The following is a 17,951-nucleotide window of genomic DNA, read 5'->3' as shown; positions in this document are numbered from 1 at the left end:
CTCAGTTGGCTTCATAAATTCCATATCCCTACATTAAATAATAAATGCAGTTGAAGAGCAGTTATTACAACTAATGGGACATTTGACACTCTGGTTTCTATACGTTTTTTGTGATGCCTCAAGCAGTTCTGAATGTTGTAAATCACAATACGTATGTGATCATTAAAATGTTCAGTGTGATCAATGGTTAACTAAAGCTTCTTATAGTAACCAGTCATACTAACTTTACAGTGCTGATAAATCCCCAATGGTCCGGTTGTCCTTTCTTTTCTAATTATAGCAACCCTGTTCTCTTTTTATGAAAGCTATCAGGTTCCACTAAACGAGTACCTGTATTGTTATGACATGAAAATAGAGCTAATACTGTGCTGATGGATCCACTGAGCTTTACTTTGCTGTGTATGTTTACAAATAGTTTCATAAAAGCTTTTTAAGAAGAGATTGTTCAGTGCCTGTGTAAACTCATTGTATGCTGCTTAAGTTAAGAAGTGTAACAATACAAATAACATTATGATCTTAATCTCTGGCTAGGAAGTGAATTTGTTTTAAGGATTTTAAGGATTTCAACAGACTATATTTTTAAAAAATGTACTTGAAGCATATTTATCTGCTGAATGTACTGTTTTAGTAATCTCTGCTGCTAAGTTATCTCTTTGTAAGTTAGCAGCATAACATTTAGCCTGCAAAGACAGGTCCTTTGGTTAATTATCATCATAATAATTCTTCATGCTTTTTTTATTTTATTGTTCTCTTGTTCCAAGCAACTAAGAAAAACATTTAAGCCTGTGCTGGGTCCTTGAAATCAGCTCAAATTATAGTACTGGATTTAGAAGTATCTTATATCCATATCTAAAGTCAAGCAAGTGTTTCTTTGTTAATAAGTAGAGAGAAGATTTCCATAAACTTCACTATACTTCTCAATTATGGACTTTGGCTTTTAAAAAAATTACAGTCATGAAAGTCAGGTTAAAAAAAAATTCATGGAAATCACTTTGGCTTCTCCTGATCAACTGTTCTTTTGATTTCCCCTCATTTAGACATTCCTATTTGAAAGTTTAGTTGTTGACCTGAGTTCGGTCTTTGTCTACAAGATATCCTATGAACAACAACATTCATCCAAAGTATGGGATCGTTTAAAAACTAAAACAAAATGCAATGTCAGAAGGGACAGGAACATTGCTGACGTTACAATGAACTTGTGAACTGTTTCCTATATTAAGAATGTTCACGTACATGTTCTCAGTTAAGATCAAAGGCAATCAATAGCCATAAAGAATGTCCCTTAAATGTATGAAATATCTGCTACCTGCTTTAAAGCAGTGTTTCTTTCTAGAGCTGAAAAAAAAGTACAGAAAACACAGAAAAACGGTTAGCACTAGATGTACAAGAGTGGAATGGGCAAAGGCTGTTCAAAAGCTTGGAGAATGTTTTCCCCTGTAACTGACCCTTTCCAGCTACTTCTGAAACAAAAGGGCTTTGTTCACTCTTTGTTTTACCTACCTGTCAACTTAGGAGCAAGATTGTCTTCTACTGTATTAAAAAGCCCAAGTCCTTTACTGGCTACACTGGAAAGGCTTCCTTAAAAAGAACAATTTGTTGTTGTCTTCTTTTGCCATAATATTGTCAACTGTGCAATTAGGTCATACTCTGACAGAAGAATTCCTAACTCATCAAATTTGTTCCAACAATTTTAAATTGCTCTACTCTTAGTTGAAATTACACATACAACTACTAAATGCACTCTAGGCTCAAACTCTTCCTGTTCTATGCAGTCAGCAAAAGTACTTGCAGAACCATTAAAAACTACTATTTTAATGGTAATTTTACTGCTACAAATTCAACTTAACTTGAATTTATTGACCCAGGTCTTCAACCAATGTAAAAGACCTTAAACCCCAATAAAATTAATCGAGTTATGGCAATCTTTAAACAAAATGAAAAACTTGTTTGGTATTTTACCTATAATATTTTTGCTATTGAATCACTTCTCTGTCATGGGGGCGGACTGCCCTGTATTTGTTTGTTTTTTTTTTTTTTTTTCTCTGAGCCTAATGAAAATTAGATCTTCAAAATGAGAGAACAATAATAAAGCTCACAGATACGTTGTGCATAACTGATTTTATATTATTTCATTTGTATATAGACCTGGTTTAAATCTAACGAAGCCACTAACACACACATGCAAAATCACTTGTTTGATTTTGGGCTCATCTTTGGTACACCAAGGCTAGTTTCTTTGGACCAACCCACAACACAGGGCATGTAGTAGAATCTCCTAGTTGGCAGTTCAGAGGGTAAAACAGGATCCTGCTCTGAATCTCTCTCTAGAGCAGAAATTCACAAACCTATTGGGAGTTCTCTGAAATATAGAGGTAGTCCAGAAAATACACTCTGTTTCAATTTCACCATGTCACTGTTTAAATCTGTGGTCCACCTGCATCTTCAATACTGTGTGCAGTTCTGGCCCTCCCCTCCTTCTACACCTCAAGGGCTTGGAGATGAGCAAAGAGATGGAGTGTCTTTCCTACAATGAATGCCTGAGTGAGTTCGATCTCTGCAGCCTGGAAAAGGAAAGGCTGAGAGTTGTGGTAAAATTTTATAAAATTAAGTAACAAGGAAGAAGAGGTGGATAGGGTTCAATTATGCACTCTCTCTCAAAACAAGAACTAGGAATAATAAACTAAGCTAGGAGGAGCCAGGCTCAAAACAAATGGTTGAATTGTGGAACTTCTTGCCAAAGCATATTTAATTGCCTATGTTTCACGGGGGTCCAGGGGAGACTTGAAAAGTTCATGGAAGATGAATCCACAGATGGTTGCTAAATACCTAGATAAAATGTTCATATCAAGAGTCCCTGACCTGAAAAATAGTTGAAGGCTAGAAAGGCATAATATAAGAATACCATAGAATCGCCTGAGTTGGAAAAGACCTTTAAGATCAAGTCCAACCATAAACCTAACACTGTCAAGTCCACCACTAACCATGTCCCTAAGTGCCACATCTACACGTCTTTTAAATACCTCCAGGGATGGTGACTCAATGCTTGACAACCCTTTCAGTGAAGAAATTTTTCCTAATATCCAATCTAAACCTCCCCTGGTGCAACTTGAGACCATTTCCTCTTGTCCTATCGCTTGTTGCTTGGGAGAACAGACTGACCCCCACCTCGCTACAACCTCCTTTCAGGTAGCTGTAGAGAGCAATAAGGTCTCCCCGCAGCCTCCTTTTCTCCAGACTAAACAGCCCCAGTTCCCTTAGCCGCTCCTCGTAAGACTTGTGCTTCAGACCCATCACCAGCTTTGTGCTCTTCTCTGGACACGCTCCAGCATCTCAATGTCTGTCTTGTAGTGAGGGGCCCAAAACTGAGCACAGTATTTGAGGTGCGGCCTCACCAGTGCTGAGTACAGGGGGACAATCTCTTCCTATACTGTCTTCTAGGCCTTCACATTTGATCACTGAGACAGAATATTAGGTTACATGGATGTGCGATCTGACTCAGTATAGCCATCCTTACGCTTTACTGCAAGCGTGCATGAACCTAAACTAGCAATTCACTACTTTTCATCTATTCCAAATATCACAAGGGAAGAAGAAACATGAAAAAGCGCTAACTTTCACTGCATTTCATTAATTGTTCTTATTTTTTTGTTATGGGGAAATTTCAATCTACCAAAAAAGCATTGCACTAACTGCTTCATTTTCATGTTTGACTTCAAATAGAACAAATAGAATAAATCTACAGCACACTTACTCCTCTTGCAACTTTTATTTAACACAGCTCTGATTTTCCTTTTGAATTCATAAATAATCATCTAAGAAAAAGACCCAGAGAGGCATTTCTTTGCCCCCATGACTTTCTAAACAATTCTACAGCAATACAGTTGTGATAAATGTCAATAATATATATCTGCCATAGTTCTATCCTTTATGGGTTAGTTGTGGGACGGAATGATGTTCAGATGTGGATCAATGCTGCATGTCTTTCCATTTGTTCTGTCGTATTCTCGAGTGAATTAAAAAAATTCCCACTGGTCTCCCTTTTTCATTTATTCACTTAATCTTCTTAACACTTTTCAAGCCTGTTGCTAACATAATCAAGAGGAAAAAAACCCTACATATAGAAACTAAGTAAAAGTCCTTACTTTGGGAAAAAAAGCTTCCAGAGTGCCTAGCAATCTTTCCAGCTGGCATGAGATGTAATGTATAGCATACAGCAACCCAGCTCTGTCCTTTACACCAGAGAGAGATTAGTTGCTCCACGCAGACTATAAACTACAACTGGCAACCTTACACAACAAGAACAGGCAGCCGCAATCCACTGAAACTGATTCAGTGCCAAATGCCTTCAACCAGCCTTATGGCCAAGGGACCAAAACATAATTCCTCAGGTAAATACATTCCACTAAATGAGTCCTTTCATTTCAGGCAAATAAGGGGAGCAAATGAGAGCACGAGAGACAGAAATTGGAACATAGCAGCAGCACAGCAATAGCAGCTCACATCCAATGTAATTAGCAGTCGTTCTGGAAAATGCTAAGAAAGTCTGACCAAGCACTTTGCATTTGGAATTAATACCCAAGGCTACATCATGGCAGGGGTCCAGAAGAACAAAACAAGGAGTCTGAAGGGTGGAAAAGCACGGGCTATGTGAATGCTGCTTTCTATTCATGAAGCTGGTTAGACTCTAGGAAGACTTCCCTAGAAAACTTTGCTCAGTCTTGCCTCTCAGAGACCAGCGAATACATCTCAAATGGCAGCACAAATGGTAGTTACCTGCTGCTAGCCCTCTTTTCGAGGGTATTGCTCCCTCCTTAAGACATCCATGTAGGCACTATGTACATTTACAGCATAAGCAGCATCAACCATATATCATTTACTGGCCAAACATCACCAAATAACATTTAGAAATCACAAAGGCAGACAGTTTTTCAGCACAAAGACATAGGTAGCAACATAAATTATGTCACTTCACAAAATGACCAACCTGTAATTGAAAAACATTTAGCTTGCCTCCCTCTCCCTATCCATTCACGTTACAATACAAACTTCTTTCCGAGCAAACCTGTTTCTTGCAAACCTGTTTCTGAGCACCTCTGGCCTTTGATTTCAGAAGGTGCCAAGAGTGGAATCTGTTTAATTTAGTCACAGTGACCTACAATGCTCCATTCCTTTAAAGCCCAGATCTGGGCAGGAGGACGATGGGTGTTGCTTTGTGTCTTGGATGAGGAGGAGCCTTGGGAGGAAGGGGAGACCACTCCTTCCTGCAAGCAGCCAGGCTGCCCAGGTGCCAGAGAGGTTCTCTGGTGTGCAGGAGAGCAAGGGGCTCACGGGACAGTAAATTGCTGCCTTGGGAGAGCACACAGTGGGGAAGAAAAGGGGATTTTCAAACATCCAGGCCTCCAAAATGGGAGTTAGTCTCTTCCAAGGGACTGACAAGATTCACTTGCACTAATCCAGTCTCTGAACTTGGACTACTAGCAAGCCCGGAGGACAAGAGAACTCCACAAAGACAAAGGCGGCAAGAGAAATTTCTGTTTGCAAGCCCTCCTAGCTTTCTGTCATGTTCTGAGCTCTCTACTATAAAAAGTTCATGCTTCTAGTCTCTGTTCTAATAAAACCAGCATTAGAAATTCAAAACATATTCAGTGTTTAGGGGATGATAAATTCAAGACTGACTCCAGTCCCATCAAACAGGCACTAAATAATATTTCAAAATATGGCCCAGAGTCTCCTGCTTTCAAACTAGCACTAAAAATGGAAGTCTGGAAATCCTGTGAGCAGTGCTACCCCCCTGTGACACTCAGTTAGGGCTGAGACAGGCACTGCAAGAAGAACCTCATAAAGAGGAAGTTTTTGCAAAAGATATTCCTGAGACACAGTTGGACTTGCTTTGTTGAAAGAAAGAGTACTGACTAGTTAAAGTTGCAATTTTTTTTGCTTTTAAAATCTATAATTAATATTTAGTGAATAAAAAATTTTAAAGTTTGTTTTGTTTTTTTTTTAAAGGAGGATCAACCCTTTAAACACGTGCATGCACACACACAAATGCGTGCACACACAAGACTCCCCCCACCAGCTGGCTACCAGGTGATAATTTCCCACCCGCTAGAAAACATTTTTTTCCTCTCTCTATATATATTTTACCAGTCAGCATCATAAAAGACACAAAAGGATAATGAAGATGTGGACCAGAAGGAATCTTCTGGAAAGAAGAGAGATTCCTCCCTACCTGGAAGCAGCTTTAAAAAAATTACTTTGTCGCAGTATTTCATGCTACGTGTTTTCTGTGGCACACTTTCCCAACATGCCTATCATAGAGTTTAGCACTGAGGATGACTGATAAAGTAACTAGAAACAGGGTCTAAAAAGTAAGTAGAAATAGGAACAGTTGAGAACAGGGAATGAGTTTATATGTTTGTTTTCCTTAAAAAGCAGAGGTCTATATTTTCTGCTTAAAGTTCTGTTCCAAAATCATTAGCATATGATTTTTTTTCCCCCCCTAAAATTTCACCTATAAATTATGTCTGGTACGACTCCCAAAATAAGAGAACTCAAGGTGTTTAACCTCTTAGAAATCTGAGATTTGATTCTCTGAACATTTACTCAAACAGTAGGATTTTTAGGAACTTTACAGTCATGGTGATAACTTTATTTATTTTTATGAATACCAGTTTAAACATCAGGGAATAAAAGGGTAGAAGATAGCATGAGGAAGGACAGATGAAGGATTTTTCCAATTGCAGCTACTGCTACATCTTTACCATCATTGGTACATTAACTATTATGAGTTGCACATTTTGTCCAATAATAGTGTCCAAAGAAGTATTTAAGATTATTAGGATTCTGTGGTGTTAATTAAATTTGATATAAAATTAATTTATTGTGAATGTTGGAAGACATACTATTAATCTTCTGTCCGTGGAGAACCTGCATTCAACCATAATTTTCATCCAGCCCCAAAACATGTATATGTTGTGTTTGACTCTACAGTTTCTTATGAAAAATACGTATGTGGAATTTTTCTATTACTGGAACTGGTGACTGAAAGGTTGACTCTGTAATCATTGCCTTGAATGACTCTAAACAACTGCAAGTAGAAAGCCCCAGGAGAGTTATGACATCTTTAGTTCCCAAACACGTAGTAACTAGGAGTTCATCAATGATGAAGAGATATTCATTAATATTAATCTGAAATGCATAAATTATAAAAAAAGTCCCAGGTATACAGAACCCAAGTAATCATTCACGAAGTTACTTAATATAATGAGGAAAAACACATATTGAATTAGTCTCTTTAAAAAAGTCCAAATATTAAATCTGCATTGGCATCCCTATACTATTATGCTGCAATAAGAAAAATCTGCAAGAAATAAACTATCGCTAGCAGATAGAAGATCAGAAGTAAATTCTTAGCCAAACTAAATCACCCCCCACAAAGTTCAACATAACCCATTCTGCTTAGAGTTTCCTTTCAGTGACTGTTCTATTACAAAGGTAACACCATTTAATTACCTAGATTATAAACTGCTATTCTCTCTTGAACGGTGAATTTATCACTTGTAGTAAAGTATGGAATTTCAGATGTTTACTTATGGTCAACAAATTTTGACCCTAAATTTTCCAAGTTTAGGATGAAAAGTGATTAAAAAGATGAGATAATGAATTCATTGTGAAATAACAAACACAAAGAAAAGCCACAGTGCTATTTGTATACTGTTGTGGTTTAACCCAGCACGCAGCTAAACACCACACAGCCATTTGCTCACTCCCTCCACAGTGGGATGGGGGAGAGAATCAGAAAAAAAGTAATACTCATGTGTTGAGACAAAAACAGTTTAATAGGACAGAAAAGGAAGGGATAATAATAATAACAATGATAAAAGAATATACAAAACAAGTGATGCACAATGCAATTGCTCACCATTCACTGACCGATGCCCAGCCAGTCCCCGAGCAGCGGGCCGCCACCTCCCCGGCCAACTTCCCCCCAGTTTTCGTGTTCAGCATGACGTCATATGGTCTGGAATACCCCTTTGGCCAGTTGGGGTCAGCTGGCCTGGCTGTGTCCCCTCCCAACTTCTTGTGCACCCCCAGTCTCCACTGGCAGGGCAGCAGGAGAAGCTGAAAAATCCTTGACTTAGTGTAAGCACTGCTCAGCAACAACTAAAACATCAGTGTGTTATCAACATTATTCTCATCCTAAATCCAAACCACAGCACTATACCAGCTACTAGGAAGAAAATTAACTCTATCCCAGTTGAAACCAGGACAATAATCACTTTTCTTTAATCATAGTTTCTAATTAAGTATTGAAACCTCCAGGAAGCATATTCAACTTACGAAAATCATGTATATCTTGCAAAATTTTGAGACACGTAGAAATCGTTCCAAGAAAACTGTTCATTTTTTATGAAGCATATACTATTCAATGTATTATTTTTAGTAAAATGACTTGCCTACAGTTACTTTGGCCAACAGGGTGCATACTCAATTAAAAATGTATTCATACCATAGGCTAAACAACCAAAGACATGAAGATCCAGCTGACTCATGAGCTTTCTGAGGATTTTTGAAGCTAAATACTAGAGAAATTTTAGAAAAGAGGAGAAAATTAAACATTAGCAACAATATATGACAGAGGCTTGCTATTTTCCATTCTTCCAGAGAAAGTTGGGAATAAATGTCATTAAATGGCTATAAAGCCATCTACCAACCATGCAAACACATACATGTTCTTAAACCCAGTGAGGACTGACCACAGTAACCAAACTGAATGCAGGCAAATTGGGTCTAAAAGGTGTATCAGGGAAAACATGATCTAATATCTATATTTACTAAGGAAAATTAAATAACACGGAGGTTGCCTAGACCGGCTGATATTAACTGCCTTTGCTCTTATCCTTCCATCTAGTTACTTATGATTCACAGTGCCTGAGAGGAGAAACAGAATCACAATGCTTATAAATAAATGCTGTATTTCAGTGCTATCAAGGCTAGTACACAGGTGGAAAGATTTTGTGCAGCAAGACCCCAAACACAGTAACTTTTCTTCATGTCACCATTCCAGTACAAGTAATACCATTAAGTGGGCAAGTTTCCTGCATACTTTTTTATGGGACTAAGTTCCTGATTATAACACTAGTCATTATGAAAGGATCTACTCTGTGTTCTCAAGCAACCAAATCTACCAGCACTGGAAACTCAATTATATCATGTATTAATATTTCATAAATTAAATTTCATAAGATATACTTGGGTGAACAGAGTAACTAAATTAAAATTTGATTTATAATTAAAAACTTATCAATCATTTCAAGAACATTAGCACAACCCACATTATATATTTGCTACTCTAGTCTCTCCAGAAATTGTAGCACAACTTGTCAGGCAGTATTAGTCATCAGTTTTGTGCACTACACAATGTTTGTGGCAATGCAGAGAGCATTTAGAATGGATTGGCAATGGCATAATGATTTTTTACATTAACGATATGTGTACTACACTAGAAAACTACAAATATACGGAGAAGCATTACATCTCAAAATTACAAATATCTCAAATTTTAAATAGGTCTGTATTCTAGTAAGCTGTGTATGATCATCAAGGAGAGAATCAGGGCAAAAATGGCAAGAAAGACAAAGACATTTAGAGAAAAAGATAAGAAACATTTTATAATAGTGTCTGTATGATTGCTTATCCATTAGGTCAGAATAGAAGTAACTGAAAGCACCATGACATCAGTAGTAGTCTTTCCAGAGTTAAAAAGTAGAAAAGTGGGGTGATTTCAAAATATGAATCATTATTTCCCTTATTATTATAAAGTTGACAATACCGATACATTAGGCTGATATATTTATAGATTCCTCATTTGGTATGGTTATGCTGTTAAAGTTCAGATGATAGTGCAGCATTTATAAACAGATTATCCATACTACAGAGAAGAATTACTTTCCTTTTCTGTCAATACTGCTCTAGGAGTTAGTCATTTATAGACAGAGTATGGTACATTTGGTTAAGCAAAACTTTAGTAAATTTGGAGATAAGCTGAGGAGTGACCCATTTGTCAAAGTGACTTATTGGATCAAAGTCCACAACACTTTGTCCATATAATTTCATACAGATAAATATACTCAACTTTATCAAGAAGTATTAGACTATACTGTTAGATCACGCACTTCTTCACCAACAAGATTCCTGAACAGAAAACACTTCTGTAAGATGTAGTTCATTATGTTCTGTTTCTGGTAGAAGGACCAGTGGTATTAAATATTAACACCTAACTTAATTAAAACTCTGCCTTTTTCACAGTGTAAAACTTGAAGAAATTTGATTAGCATTAACAAACTCAAGTATTTTGCAAAACATGTTCACAAACTTATGAATCTAACAGACTGCTTGTAGACTAAAAAAGCCATAAAGATTAAAGTCCTATGCCTTTTTTCCTGTTTGTTCATTGTTTTGAGCTCATTGAGAGAAAGAAAGAAATCAAATATATTCTCCATTCAAAAATATTTACATCAACAACCCAGAATTCTGCTTAGTAGTCCTGTGAAAACTTGAGAGATGCCTGTTGAACGGTTTTACTCAGCAGTTCCTACCTAGCTCCTTGCACAGGACGTCTCTTAGCAACTACTCTGTTGCTCATCCATAATCATTTCATGTTCTTTGTGACATAATTAGAAAGGTGTGGGTTGTAGCTGCAGTAGAGGACCCCAGGCCTTCAAGTGTATGACATATAGGTGCAAGTCCCATATGCTCATTTATATAAAGGCACTGAAGTCTACTAAAGAAAATCATTTTCTGGTATTGCAGCTAGCAGTAGAAATTAACCAATCACTCATTTTCAGAGTCTGCATTACCTTAGTAATAGCAGGTCCTTAAGTTGCTGTATGTGTTGCTTAAGTGCAGAAGGACAGTAGAAACGTGAGAGAGCTGTCTGGTAGATATATCTGTCTGTCTCCTTCCACAGTGCCTTCTCAATGTGCTCCTCTTCACATCAACCATTTATGGCATTTCACATGTACCACTGTTTTTAAAGTAGGACAATAGTACTATTTCTCCATTATATTACCACAGAGCACGAGACCAAAGTTTAAGATATCCTTCTTGAATAAAAATGTGTATGCTTTTGTTTGACTTCCAGTGAATATAGGGTATTTCACTGTCTTGGTGCTTTTGAGAATCATAGGCACATTATCTAGTTCTATCAATAGATACTCATCTGCCCGTTCTTCCTTTTCTCATAGCATTTAAATGCCTTGTAACCTGAAGGGAATTAATGCTCTCAGTATCTTTGTGAGGCAAGAAATAAAATTCCCCTTTCGCACATAGAATAACTAAGTGTTTCTGGCAGATTGGAGAGTTGAACCCATATATTTTTAATCTCAGATGAAGTCTTGTCTCTGGTTAAGTAATTATTAAAATAGCTGAAAAATGGATAGGTGGTTTCATCTGAACCCACCAGAGTAACCCAACAACGTTTATGAACACATATAACGTAGGGCAATTTGCCACAAAAAAAATCTAAAACAAAAACCAGGCTTCTGATTGCAATGCAAATAACAAGCAAACAGGTATACCTTGGAATTTGTGCTGAGGTTAAGTGGTATAAGATTGGTATAGGATGGCAAAGGACAAAAGAAGAAATAAAAAGAAATAAAAAGAAATCAAAAATTCATCTGTTTGGGAGCAGAAATAGGAAACAAGAACATGACTGAAGCTCACAGTCAGAATTTGAATTTGGACATTGATAGCGAGTAAAAATGGCTATAGCTAATGCTTTCATTTGGATTTGTCTTCATCTAAAGACGGGAAAAGTCAGACTCCAAGTGTAAAGAGTATTAAAGAATGTTAACCAGAAAACAAAAAAGTAAAGGGAAATCCTTAAATAAGATTATGCTTTTCAGTGAAGAAACATTCATTAGTATGGTGTTGTAGGAAACAGAACATTTCTAACCTTAGAGATTTTGAAAAGCACAGGGGAAAAAAGTGGGTATTTAAATTAATACTATTCTGTAGGCCAATTAAAATGAAATTCAATGTAGTGAATAGGAATACACATTTCTAAAATCCAAATGCATACAAATATGGCAATTTTTTTTATTATTTCAAAAGGATTTTAACAAAAGATTTAATTATTTAAAATTTTTATTTCTAGACTTTTTATTACAGTTAAGGTCTCTGGCAGTGAAATTATAAACAATCCATCCTGTTATCGTCTTTCTATTTGTAAGATTTTTTTTTTTTTTTTTTTTTTTTACACATTACAAAATAGTGATTTTTTCCAACTATGGAAGCTTAGTCTAAACTCTGGAATCCAACTGGCTTTCCTCCATTCATGTGTTCATTAGTAAAAGATTCTGCAAGTCATGTAAATCCCTCAAGCAGACATGCCTAAACCACTGTTAAGTTATTCCATCCAGAGAAACAGTTTAAAATAAAACAGTGGTGTCACTTTTTTCCCATCAAAATGCAATGGATTTAATACTATCTAAATATTTCAAAGGAATGCATCAATGTCTATTCCCCCCCACCCCGAACTTCTTCAAAACAAGCTAAAAAGCACCAAATTGAGAAGTTTATTCATTTTCTTTCAGCTTCTCATATCGCTGTCTTTTAGGTAGTTCTAATACGACACAGAAACTTAAATTTTAAATATTCTACATTTTTATGTTTCTTGTCTTAGACTTTCATTAATAGCTGACAAATAAAAAAAGCAAATTTGAGGAAATTTCTTGCAGGAAATTTCCCTCTCTAATTCACAAACTACTCTAAGTAAAAAGAAAATGAATCTGAAATCAGAAAATACTTCTACTGATATTGCAGTATTTGAGTCCAGCTCTTTTTTGTTGCAGTTACCTTGGATATCCAGCCAAAAAAGTAGCAAAAACCAATTTCAGAAACAAATTATCACTAATGAAAACCACTCTGGTTACATACAAAGAAACGGACTGTGGACAATGGTGGATTTTATTTTTATCTATTCTTCCAGAATGTCTCTGGGGATGCAATACTCTAAGATACAGTTAGGAGGTCTTTTTTATTATTATTTTTAGTACTATTCCTTGGGGTTTTTATGTGCTAATATAGGCTTGCAACAGTATCACAAAAGAAAAATAAAAATGTACTGTTCAGTAATATTAAAGTAATGCTGAGAAAAGAGGTATAGTTCTTAATCCAAAAGGCTGAAAAAAGTATTTTAAATAAGCTGATGTTTCAAAATTGTTGCATTTTACAGTCCTTGTCTCATAATCATTAATTATAAGTCTGCTAAACCTTGAGGGAATAAAGGTATCTTAAACAAAGAAGTCACTCAACAAAGAGTTTACTAATCAGGAAAATGGTTGGTACGTGAAGACTGTGTTACACCCAGTCAAGTTGTTTTGTCACTACACACACACTGGAGATGGTAGTGTTTGGTCTTCAGCTAAGTTCGGCGTAATATTTCTTGAACTCTGACATGTTAACAAGTGCCATTTCAACATGGTACGTCAAGAATAGATTCCTGTTCTGCCCAATTAAAACAAAAGTTGCATTACTTAGGACCTGACAACTAAAGGACAATCTTTCTTGTCCAAATCACAACTGACAGTGTACCACTGTATTGAATTAGACCTCTCTCTTCCTCATCTCACCTATGAAATACAGCAGCAGAAGAAGGAGAGTTAATATTCACATTTAGCTATCTTTGAACAGAGAGAGCCAACAAGAATATTTTGTCCATTCCTGGGCATACAGGTGTCATCATCTGTACATTTAAAGCCCTTATGAAGGGAAAGGGAAGTACACTAATTCCCTCCAAAGATCATGTCCATGCTGCCTTAAGGATATTTGCTGCTAAAAACTTCAAGCCAATACATACAGTAGGTGGGCTGTTCTCCTTGGAGGACTCAACAGTTCACCTTAATTGTATGTTTTCTCCACTGCACGTGATAGAAGGTTTCCCATGTGGTATAGGACTGTATTAAATTACACGCCAGGGTGCCAAATATCTCTGGTTATTAACAAGTGTAGCTCAGTGTTGACTAGATTCCAGCAGTTGCCTGAGAAATCCTGAATAATACACTTTGTACACCTGGCGCATTAAAAAAAAATCTCATTATATCCTATTATTGTAATGGGCAATAGAACGCCAAGAACATATTAACTACAGTACCAATAATGAATTTAGTGCATAATGTAGTGAGCAGTTTGCATTTTAACTGCTTTGCATAATTCTTGTAAGACTAACCATAAAATTATCTGGCTGTACTTTTAAAAAATTGTTTTACTTATTCTCTCTCTCTTTTCTGTATAATTTTGCAATTCTAATTAATTTCTGAGTTTTATATGAAATAATGACATAGTTTTTTAACAAGTAGTATTTTGCGGAGCGACATTAAAATCTTTAACTACATCTAGCACTAGGCTTCTTTTAAAATATTACAGTCTATGATCTGAAGAAAATAAAATGGCAAGCCCTGTTATACATCTTCATATGGCAGCATATGAAAGAAAGTGGAAACAAAATACATTTAATACTGTATTCTGGTCACTCATGAATGACTTTAAACTATTTCAAACATTGACATTTAAAAAACAAAGTAATATGACTACAAAGAAGAACACATTCATTCCTGAATTGTAACTTTGTTCATAATCATGCAAGAAGTTTGAAATGGGCTAATGTTGTTTGAATGTTTGGTTTGCCTCAGCTGGAGGCAGAAAAGAAAAAAAAAGTGAAGCAGCACAATCAAAGGATATTCACACTGATGATGTTAGACAGTGATTTTCATTCCAGAGACATGCAAGAGAACTCAGAAGTCTTTTTGAATCATGGCAATCTTGTAGGGAAAAGTGAAAGCAAAAATAAAATTCAATATCCAAATATACTTAGTGGTTGGACTAGCACCGTACCTATTAAATAGCATTATAAAGAGCATCAAATGAATGAATTGTGGTAAAAATAAGACCCTACTTGATTTGCTATGCACCATTAATCAAGACTAAACACTTCTTAAGCATGCAAACGTTTGGATCACCTTCTCTTCACATTTTGAAGAGGTTTTAGTAAACCCACAGAGTTTGGAATATAAGAACAGACTAGTTAGAACTCCCAGAAAGAGGCTTCTATCTGAAAAATAAGTGTACTGTTTCTGAAGAGAAATCTGAATGTGTTTCAATGTTTTTCCTAATTCTATATAGCAAGTAATGTTTTTTAAGACTGTCAAATGGGAAGTAAACATTGCCAGAAAATAAAGAGGGGTCAATGGTCATGTCAGTCATTAGAGTGGTACATCCTTTTATGTTGCAAATGTTGACCTCAGTGCACTCCAAGCATTATAACTGTCATATACAATATACAAACCTGAACTCTACCAGTGGAACGAAGTCATTGTGACTCTCTTTACACAAATGCAAGAGCTCTCTGAGTAGATCATAAAATTCTGTATTCAGCTACCTTAACAGTGGATTTTTATTTCAATGATCTGTAACAAAGGAATAATTTTGTTCATTTTGCAAACCTATCTTAGTCTACACACTATTGATTTCAGTCAGCTGAGCCGTGAAGCATGGATAAAGTCTGTGCACCTAAAATAATCCTCCTTAAGAAGTATAGGAGTAAAAAAAAAAATCCAAACCCTACATATCTGCATTACAGGAATCTGATTTACAACCTGGCAAATCAAGTCTAGTTTTGGTGATTGTGAGAAACTAAGAGTAGTCAAGTTCTGTCATATAACATTCATGATATTTATTAGATGGAGAATGCTAACACAAATTTTTGCTTGGTGAGATGAATTAGACATTTGAAAGAGATCACCTGCCAAATTGCCTTTCTGTCCTCAGCTGTGTAACTTTAAAATGGCTGCCTTTCATATTTCAGTTAAAGACAATTTTTCATAGCTTAATGTAGCCCTCTAAAAAACATTTACTAGCAAAGAGCCAGTAGCTATGTGGACAGCAGTGCATTATGTAATGCAAACTCTACTATATATTCAAGAGGGAGAAGTGAGATACCCATTTATTTTTCCAAGACGTGACTTCAAATTTGAAGTATTTATCAGATTCAGCCTGCCAAGTTCAATATACTAGTTTACTCTGGTAGGGAAACATAAAAGAATACTTGGTATCTCAGTGCAAAGTAATCTTTCCTTTGTACCTCATTTTCATCTGGATCAAGATAACTGAAGCAATCTCATTTGATGCCAGCAGATAAACTGGCTAGGAGTTTGCTTCTTCCTAGTATATCAATAAAGAGGGAAGCACTGGATTCTGGACTTTTCTTCTTTCTCCCTTCATCCTCCACCCAATCTACATTATATTTGCAGTGCTGTGGTAGATAACACTTCATATTATTTTACAAGCTAAACTCTTTAGAGATTTCTATTTCTTTCCTCTTTATTTTCTAAAATATTCCCATTTTCTTACAATTTACTTTATTATTCTGATCTTACCCTCTATTGTGTTTTCCTTCAGTAGTAGGATCATAATTTCAATACTGCCACTGTTGTTGCTATTGCTACAATTCAATGTAGTTCATGAAGACCCACTCACATTTATTTCCTAATCGTTTTACAGTTATAGCCTCTTTTATAGGTATACTGCAATGTGTCTTTCAAACCTCTTTCTTCCCAAGTTTGAAATTTCTAGTATGCTTTGTTTCCTTATTTTGGAGTATAAGTCATCTCACATTAGAGCCAGACGAGTCATGTCAGTACTGAGCTCTGCTGTATCATAATGCTGCGTTTATACTTGAGAGCATACAGTAAGTTGTAGGAACTTAAATGTGCTTCTCTGTTCTAATAAGTTTTCTTTCCTGGTTCTTATTCTCCACAATTTATTTTACTCCCCACAGTTCACATTAATCTAGAATTTATCTGTCCTCAGCTCAACTTTGAACTGTCTGTTGTCTGAATATCCTAACTCCATGTTTCTCGGCTTTTTACGTTTTTCAGCTGTTATATTATTATGCATACAATGTGTTAACGCAGTTGCCTTGTTCAGGGGTCTTAACTTCCCCTACCTCCTAAAGCTAAGATATTCAGTATGTTCAAAAGTGATGAATTTCCATACTATCATTCCAAGGAGTATGATGAACATAGAGAAAAGAACTTCCTCATGGCACAGAGAGCAGTGACATTTACTGAGAAAAACACAAACACTTGCACAGAAGTAGAGGGATATAGCAGTCCTCTAGGTTTTTTTACATGCAAAAGTTCCTTTTCTAAGTTATAAGAAGTTTCTCCCCAGATTCTGCTAGATTCTTCCCACAGGTGACTCTGTAAGATGTGCTACAGTGTTTTGGACCAAGAATTCCAGTATTTTGTCTTCAGCTTGATAGCAAATGCTTAGAAAAGAATGAGAAATAGATCGAAAATGGAGGGTAGTATTCCTCCTCACCTATCGACAGCCAGTGGCACAAGGATTATCAGATTTGGAGGTTGGATCCAAAGTATTGCATTTAGTGGACATCATGGGAACCATTCTCCATGAAATTGCCATTTCCCTTCTAAATCACTGTATGCTTTTGGTTTTATCATTTGCCTGATAATTTCACTTAGGGGCCTTTTACTTTTTTGTTGTTTAATGAAAACCATTGAATAATCATTTTACTTATCTTCTCTGTTTAGCTTACATAACACATAAAGCATAAAAACAAGCTTTTAGCATGAGCTGGACAGAAGCACATTAAAAAGGGTTAGAACATAGACAATCTGTGCTCACATAAAGCACAGTCAGAATTACTTTTTTTAAAGATTAATAGTTGATAAAGACATTTATGTTCTCGAATATTTGACCAAAGTCATCATGGTTGCTGGGGAATATGATATAATCAGAGGTCATATCAAATTCTTAACCAATTATTGCATACATAAATAAAACTGTAAACTAAAATCCTTATTAGCTGACTACCATCTGTGAGAAAAAACATTATGGTTGCACAAGCTAATTTCTTTGTATCAAACTCT

At 36.0% G+C, this 17,951-nt stretch overlaps 1 protein-coding gene across 2 annotated transcripts in view; it reads right to left on the bottom strand.

Annotated features, from left to right (window-relative positions):
* The window catches only part of CDH12 (cadherin 12), a 394,341-nt gene that overhangs the window by 297,981 nt on the left and 78,409 nt on the right, over positions 1–17,951 (bottom strand). The gene's annotated exons all lie outside the window — the stretch shown is intronic.

This window comes from Harpia harpyja, chromosome 1, assembly GCF_026419915.1.
Source record: "Harpia harpyja isolate bHarHar1 chromosome 1, bHarHar1 primary haplotype, whole genome shotgun sequence".
NCBI lineage: Eukaryota > Metazoa > Chordata > Aves > Accipitriformes > Accipitridae > Harpia > Harpia harpyja.
Note: the sequence above shows the minus strand (reverse complement) of the source record. Positions and strands in the feature narration are given on the sequence as shown.